Source organism: Lynx rufus, unplaced genomic scaffold (genome assembly GCF_022079265.1).
Source record: "Lynx rufus isolate CCGP_SWC_20201006 ecotype Redwood Valley unplaced genomic scaffold, mLynRuf1.p SCAF_13, whole genome shotgun sequence".
In the NCBI taxonomy this organism is placed as follows: Eukaryota; Metazoa; Chordata; class Mammalia; order Carnivora; family Felidae; genus Lynx; species Lynx rufus.
This window is the reverse complement of record NW_025814827.1, coordinates 27,390,047-27,399,168: the sequence shown is the minus strand read 5'-3', so window position 1 is coordinate 27,399,168 and position 9,122 is coordinate 27,390,047.

Sequence of the window (9,122 nt, the reverse complement as noted above, 5' to 3'; positions counted from 1 at the left end):
CTTTTGAGGAAATAAATTTGGAGTGAGAGATTATTATTGAGCTTCTACTGGGGAAGAGTTTTTGTTTTGCAGTTTGGTGGTCACTGGTTTTTTAGGATTACACTAGATCTGGAGACCAAGAGCGTTTAGATAATTTTTAAACATTTAATTCCTGGAGGTCATTTAAAATAACAGTGTTTTACATTTGTGCCATGTTTTACAATTAATAGTATGCCTTTAAATAGACACGTTTTTCTTTCTCAATACCCTAACTTGAAGCATCAAACTGGGTGGCCTTTATCCCATCCAGAGCAATTACATCAAATAATAGTCCCTAGTTGAAATCTTAAAGTTCTTTTAAATGAGTTTCAATGGAGAGTAGTAATCTTCAAAAAATATTTTTAATTTTTAATTAAAATGCTCTCTTTAGGTTGGTGTATATTTTCCATTGTGTGACTTAAAAGTAATCTACCACCTGAGGGGCACCTGGGTGGCTCAGTCAGTTAAGCATCCGACTTCGGCTCAGGTCATGATCTCACGACTTGTTGGTTCAAGCCCTGCATAGGGCTCTGTGCTGACAGCTCAGAGCCTGGAGCCTGCTTCAGATTCTGTGTCTCCCTTTCTCTCTGCCCCTCTCCAGCTCACACTGTCTCTCTCCCCTAAAATTAAATAAACATTTTTTAAAAACTTAAAATAATAATCCACCACCTGAAAACTGTATCTGTCTATGTTCTGGGCACAACCCAGTGGAGACAGAAATAAAGACACCTTTCTCAGAAGCCCTCTGCTTCTTCATGACTCTGAAGAGCAGGCAGCCAGAAATTGTGGAGACACTGGTAATTTTCAGTCAGGAAGAAGGGGGTTGGTATGAAAATATGCATCCAGATAATCATCAAATGAATTCAGCCCACAGTGTTACATAACAGCTGGAAAGAGGAGCCTCCTTCAATGGGTCCAGACTGCAAAAGGACTGTCGTGTGTGTGTGTGTGTGTGTGTGCGCGCGTGTGATAGAGCTGCGATTGAACAGAGGCCATCGAGGAGGGGAGTGAAGCAGAATCTAGCAGCCCACTTGATTCTCCTGCCTTGAAGAAAGGCTGGGAGCCCAATCAGGAGTTTCTTTCGCATGAAGAACATTTTAGAGAAAAGTAAGAATTAATGAAGCCTTTTTAAAATTGTAAAATAGAGGCACCTGGATGGCACTGTCTGTTGAGCATCTGACTCAATTTCTGTTTGGGTCATGATCCCAGAGTTGTAGGGTTGAGCTCTGCATCAGGCTGCACACCGAGTGTGGAGTCTGTTTAGAATTCTCTCTCTCTCTCCCTCTGCCCCTCTCCCCCACTCTTGTGCTCTCTCTCTCTTTCAAATTAAAAAAATAAATAATTAATTAATTAATAAAATTGTAAAGTACCCAAGAAGATGTAAATAAGCTAGAAAGGGGGTCATGGAAGGGGAACCCAGACCTAGAAATACATGTATTTAGTTGAGGACACCCAGAAAGTAAATAATCCTCCTTCAGAGAAAATTAGCTTCAAAATCACAATATCAAGAACTCATCAACATCCATCTCCCAGCACCCTCCTCTCATGTATCTCTCTGCCTCTTTCTTGCACCAGAGGTTGGCAATCAACCCAAGGCCAGCAGTTATGGCGGCAGACACATTCCAGATGGAAAGATCATTTCATTTCTAGACACTGTAACAAAGAACTTGGCAGTTGGTGAGTAACCCTCCTGCTGGGAGCAGGTGTCTTCCCTTTGACAAGATTGCATTTTATACAGAAGAGCTTAAAATGGACTGTAACTAGGAGCAGGTCAAACAAGTTGGGATTTTTGAAGAGGCTTGGCTAGCCAGCTTGAGGTAAAAAGCAATGGCATGGGAAATGAATTACCTGCTTACTAACTAATGTCACAATAATTCACCCATTCATTTTGACTGGAGCATGCAGTGTTAAGGCTCCTTACTGTCGTGCTCAGGTTCCAACCACTGAAGGACTCAACAGAAACTGTTGGTCAGGAGGACAGTATGTCCAAACACACATGCACGCACATACACACACACAGAAAAATATAACCTAGATTTTGGAAAATAATTCCTTAATTCTAAAGCTCCCACACTTTTCAAAGGTGAATTTATTACCTTTGAGTTAATGTTTTCTGCAACCAATTCAACACAATCAAAAATCATTAGGGTAACTATCCAAACACCCAACAAGAACAGAACATTAAATACATGTGATATATTTGCACCATGGATGAATTACAAATAAAGGCAATGCTGTGGGTGATCCCCACAAGCACAAGATTTAGCAAAAGAATTCAGACCTTCTAAATACATACTGCATCATTCCACTTATATGTACATAACAGGAAATATTAGTGTAAGTAGTTACAAGAAAGGAAGGTGGGTACTCTGGGGACAAGGGTGGGGTTGTTAGGGACTGAAAGGGGGGCTGCAGGGGATGCTTATATTGGGTTGCTTCTTCACCTGGGTGTTGCTGAAATAAGTGTGCTCAGTTTGTGATGATTCATCAAACCAAAACCTTATATGCACTTTCTTATATGTATATTGTACCTTAATTCAAACTTAGAACATGACATTTTCCTATTACATAAGATGTTCTGATTAATAAAATCTAATTTGTATATTTTTTAAAAAATTGGATAACAACCTATTGAACTGCTTGGCAAAATAAGTCAGCCATCAGATTTCACTCTTGATGTGTGATGGCTGTGTCTATGGCTCAGAGAGTCCTGGATCATGAATGGACTTGAGTCATGGGGCATCTGAAACAAGCAATGAGTATATTGTAGTTAACTTCAAACATGTGTTTTCAATTCCCTTACCAACAAAGTTATAACCGTGACCTATCTTGAGTTAACCTTAAATTGGTAATGCACTCTACTTCTGTCTCATGTTGAATGTAAAATTGTGCCCAACATATAAAAGTGAATTATTTCAAAAAAGTATATATATGAACTTGGAGAACAAAGTCGAATTGAGCCTTTTTTCCCCCTGGATTCTTCTACTCCCTATTACATGGATAGCCATCTACCAAATCTTTTTCCCTTTCCATGGATTGGAAGTTGCTACTGTAACTTGAGTTTTATTAAATGGTGAATTGCATCGCAGAGATGGGATCATAATGAACTCAGACAGGTACCGAGAATTGATGTTCAATCCCAGCTTTTCCACATTCTCACACTGGAATCTTAGTAAACCACTTCCTCTCTCAGAGTCCTCAGTTTCTTCATCTGTAGAATGAGCTAGTTGAACTGAAAAACCTCTTTCTTTTTTTAAAATTTTGTAATGTTTATTTATTTTTGAGAGAGAGAGAGACAGAGCAAGTGGGGAGGGGAAGAGAGAGAGGGAGACACTGAATCCGAAGCAGGCTCCAGATTCTGAGCTGTCAGCACAGAGCCTGATGTGAGATCAAACCCATGAACTGCGACATTACGACCCGAGCCAAAGTCGGATGCTTAACCAACTGAGCAACGCAGGTGTTCCAAACTGAACAACATCTTGAAGATTCACGAATCAACACAAATAAACAGACAAAGGTTTGATTAAGGTAGGTATAATGCACTAAAACTATCCCACTGAAAGGATTTCTCAGATTCTTTTACTGGATGATTTTTAGGGGGTGAGGGTAAGAAAGACCCTAAGATTGATTGGATTATGACAGAGTTTTCTTGCCTATCCTAGAATAGAAATTATTTTAAATTGTCTTGGGGTGGCAGTGGAAGGTTCAGAAGTGATGACTAGATTTTTTCTTGTGCCTCAATTCTGTCTTTATCCCTGTCCATTGTTCACTATTGTCCTTACTTAAAACACTGCGGTTCTAATAAAGAGAGAAGAAAATAGCCCCCAAGAATGGAATATGTCAAGCCAGAATGACCTTTGTCCTTCAAAGTCAAGGAAGTAAGTCTTAACCTGAAGCTCGGGTACCCTATAATTATAGTAAATCCACCCCATCAGCTTATAACCAGGATCATAGTATTGGGTTGGGCCATACTCTCATCCCCTAGAGGAGAAGTGGTTTATGATGGACTGGCATGTTTGAGGTTAAGGGAATGCTCTTGGCTCAAATAGATATCGAACTGAGCAATACCATTGTCACAAAGGGGCCATTTTCAACACTGTAAATTTTCCTTATTTCTTCTAAGACTTAGAGTTGGTATAAGGTACAAGGCTATCAGAGGAGAGGACCTAAGTCCTTCTGGGCATATAATTCAGGCATAACATGAAAAATGTCAAGTTTTGGATGTGAGAAGAGCTGCCATGTCAAATTGGTTCAAACCTATTTCCATCTGGCAACATTGACAATTGGCTGCCGCTTATCATTTATTCAAGGAAAACCAGAAACAAACAAAAAGCAGAATTTCTTGGGGCCATTTTAATCAGAAAAGCTACCTCTCATCTCCCTGCAGTTTGATACTTGGAAGCAATTTCAAGGCATCCCATTCAGCTCATTTATTACAGTTTAAAAAAAGTGAGGGTGACTGGCTCTGATTTTTCTCAAGGTGGTAGCATGTCCATGAGATTAGTCTCCTTACTTCTTGGAGTTTTCTTCTTAGAATTAGAAATATCTCCAGAAGAATTGCCTGTGTGACTCTTGGAATTAACCCAGAATCCTGTCTGCTGCAGGACCTCATAGAATGTCCATAATGCATCTTTTCTGATAGGTGAAGGGAACACAACTGAAAACAGGCCCCTGAGTAGTCATGGTTGTTTTTTCAAAATTCTTGTCAGGTTAGGATTTTGAACTCCCTACTGATGATACTTACAAGGCCTAAAAAGTAGGCGTTTTACTTTGTCCAAGTTACAATGGCTTATTCGGTTTGGGGGAGAAGAAGGGCTGTTATTGGTTTATATCGGGGTGAAATTAAGTCAATTCTCCCACTTGTATAATACGAATCTTATACACAAAAGATGATGACAACATTGGGCTTGAAATCCCAATTTGTGTTCAGTTTTGTTTTAGTTGTTCCTAAGGCAGTTAGCTTCCCCCTTAGGGTGAATTATTTGCATTCAGTAACATATTTAAGTCAGTGCACGTGTTTAAAATGTTGGGTGGTAATTTCAGCTTTACATCTGTATACGCCCTATTCATTCTTTCATTCTGATCTCATTAAATGAACTCTTTTTGTAAACAACTTCTACATTTGATTCCCACATTATTTCACTTAGGCTCCATTTAGAGTATAGCTGGACTCTACTGGATTGTTAAACAGACCTTATACTTTTTAAATACAAAATGAGATGCTGTCTGGCTCCCAGCATACATTCTTCCTTTTTAATAATAATCCTTGAAAATGAGCTATACATGTAAACTTCATTGTCTGAACTAATCTCATCTGATCTAATTTCATCTGAACCAACATCTGAACTAATTTCACATATAGGCTCCAAAGATACCCCATGTAGGTATTGTTTGCTTCTAAAGTAAACATGACAATTAGTACAAATGGTACATTACTGAAATGGTGTTGTATGTATTGGATAAGAGGTGTTATAACTGGCACCTTTATTTGTGGTTAGAGGAAACAGGACTTTCAATTAAGGAAAAGTAAACAGAATTTGAGTCCTGTGAGGTATGCATACATATTCAAAGGGTTGTAATGTGTCACTGGGGACTACCCATTATTAAAATATTGAAATACTTCCACCTTACCAATTGAAACACAGCCACTCCCCCCCAGCGCCAAGGAGGCTGCCCCAGCTCTTTCCTAAGATTCCAGAACTTGCCTGTGATCTAGCAATTAAAGGAGTTTAACTGGCACAGCAAGAGGCCTACAGGGCTCAGTGGAGCATTATCACCTTATCTGATTGAATTAGGGATTGCTGATAAGCGAGAGCCAGCAAGAATGTATGAATGTGCTATCAATTAATAGCATGGGCCTTGAGCCAGCATTTTGGCTCCTCAAATTATTAGCTGAGTGACCTTGGGCAGGTAACTTAACCTTTCTTCTGTTCTTCAGTTTCCTTACCTATAAAATGAGGATAATAATAGCGTCTACCTCATGGAGTTGCGGATACAATTAAACTGAGTTTATGCAGGTAAAATGCTTATAACAGGGTCTACAATAAGTGTTGGGATGATTATGCTGGTAAAGTTAATGAAATGGTGACTGGTCTGGACACAAACAAAGCCACCTGACCATGAGGCAATCTCTGATTTAGTGATGTGTTTGACACTGAAAAGTGAAAGCTAACTCAATCATATCTTCTCTCTTGGGAGTTATGATTACTCATTTGCACTGAGCCTAAGCATTCTTTGTTTGAGCAATATTCCAAACAGTAGAGAGCTACCATTCTTATTCTCCATGAGACTGAGTGGATATACCACAGGGATTGCAAGAAACCCCCATTATCAAAGGTATTCTGGAATTGTACCCATGTTGCCTTAAAAGAACAAACATGGTACAAGTAGATGAAGGATAGTTCTGATTGATGAATAACATACCTATGCAAAATGCTTATTACTGGAATCTTTCAAGATAACAGAAATTCCTAGAGCAGTGGTCTCACTCTTTAGAATGTCTGCTGGTTTTCTAGAGTCCTCCAGACTACCTATAGAGAAGTATAGGGTGATAGCTTTGGTCTGGTTGAAATTCATGGACAGTCTAAGTTTTAAAAAAGAAGAAGAAAGGAGAAGGGAAGAAAAGAAAAGAAAAGAAAAGAAAAGAAAAGAAAAGAAAAGAAAAGAAAAGGAAAGGAAAGGAAGAGATTGTGTAACTTGTGTGTTTATAGCAATTTGTTCCCAATAGATGGAGAGTGCTCTGGATAGATTCGCAGTGATGTCCTGATTATTACTGGTTTGTACACCATAAGGTCCTTTGAGACTAAGGCAAGGAATACTGTCCAGAGGTTAGGAGTAAGTGTGGATGAAAGAAAGTACATCTGATGGGCTAGCCTAAGCCCACTTTATATTTAATTCCCATTCACTGTTCCCCTCCTCTGCATCCCCTTTTCCTTTTCAGTGCTCCACCAGTAGACACAAGCCAAAAATACAGTAACAGAGCATGACCCCAATAAGCATGACTGGAGTGGACTGTCTTTGGGACTGAGACTACTGAAGAAATCACCTTCCCCATGACTGTTTTTATGCCCTCGGTCCATTTCCTCTACAGTACTAAGCAGGTTCACAAAAGAATACAGGAACTTTGTCTCAAAGAAGTCCATGTAGTCCAAAAACTGGAGAAGGACTCTTCTTGAAAAATCAAAGTGTATTTTATGGCTCAGTGCCATCCCAGATAGCTAGATAGGGAAAACGCCCACAGGGAATAAAGAACAACAAACGTGTGTCATTCAGATGTTCTACCTACACTGTATTGCCTGCTCTAGTCATATTCCTCATATGCAGTGAGATTACATCTGAAAGATGAAAAACAGTGGTGCAAATGCACTCAGAATATTAATAGCATTTTCCCCTTTGCTCTGTACCTCTGTTTGCAAGAGAGTTCTTTGCCAAATTGTCAGGGAGCATGTGACTCTGCCATTGATCTTGCTTATATTTTTAAAGACTTAACCCACAAAGAGAAAATAAGTTTACTTTTGGTGTGAACAAGAATTCTATTTACTAAATAGTCTAACAGTACAAGTTCAAATGGGAGAAAAATGCAGGTGCCCTGGAAGATTCTGATCAAGAGACTCTCTTGTTGCCGCACACAGCTTTTCTCATTTATCAGAGCAGAGTAAGAACGTAGTTTTCTTATTTTCCCGATTCCCAAAATATGTCAAGGGTAGGGAGCCCACAGAGCAATATGAATGGCGAAGGAAATACAGTTAGCAGATCTCTAATTCAATACGTAGTCTTGAGAGCCCTGAACATATTATGGAACGTTGGTCACCAAGCCCAGAACGCTGAAAAGCAGCAGAACTGATCCTTAGGCAAGGTAAAGATCCTTATCCCTAAGTGTTTTGTCCATGTTGGAGTCTTTGTTTCATCAAGGGGCTAAGGAATGAGGTAAAGCTGTCAAGAGGACATAAAGATTACCCCCAATTGCTGACAACAGATGGTGGCTAATGGCAAGTGTTTTTAACGGAGCTTTATTGTTCCAGGTTGAGGCGTTTACGTGTCTCCGTGGGGTTTTTCTGGCTTTATTTATTTATTTTCTATTTTAAAAAGTCACTTTGTAAAATGACAGTGTGACATGCATTGTAATTTCTGCCTGCACCGGGCTCCCGTGTCAAATTTGTCTTCTCATTTTCCTGATGTGGGGGTGGTATTTGGGATCCAACCAAAAGCAAATTTGTGTTATCTTGGGCCTTGACAATTAGTAAGGAAAGCATCAGTTCTTCCAAATCAGAGCGAGGAACTGTTTCCGGTTTTCAGAGCAATTGCAAGAGCTTTGAAATCAAAGTAAATATAGCTTGTTTCCACACGTGAAGTGGGCTTTATATCACTCAATGCAGCCCCAAACCTGTTAGTACCAACTACAACTGTTTAGTAGCCTTAGAAGAAAAAGCTTCTTAACACTTTTATTTCCTTAACAAAGCAACTTTATTCACTGCAGATTTAAATCTGATTTCTGGGTGGTTATCTTTTTGTTTGATTTTTAAATCCCAACTCTTTGGTTGGACTCCAGCAAGTTGTAACTAAAGCAAAGGGCAGTTGATTAACATAGACACAAAAGAAAGCTGAAAATGGAGAGTGTCTGAGACTCTTAGACCCTTTTTCACACTTTCCTCCCCTACGGGAGCCCATCCCAATTACCAACAGAAGAAAATCATAACAAGTGAGAGAGAGCCTCCCTTCCACCCTCCCTGCTCCAGTCCAGAGACCCTGCAAGTCTCCGACTCAGCAGCCCAACTGCAGATGTAGAACACTAGTGGCAAGTTAGGGACCGCAGTGATACTAAGGGAGCATTTTCTGAATCTCTCATAAATAATTCCTGGGCACAATCTGATACATGTTGCTCAGTTCTAGAATATTCCTTCCCTTCTCCCCCTACCTCCTACTCCTGACCCTTCCCCTCACTCCCCCTCCTCTACCAAAAACTTAAGACATGTCTTCATTCTGAAAAAATAGACGCAGAAGAGTTGTGATAACAAGTACTCTGGGATCCTACCTACAACCAGGTGTCTCTGGTTGTTACAACTGATTGGAGGGAGTAACAGGAAGGAAGGATGGCTATCTGTCGC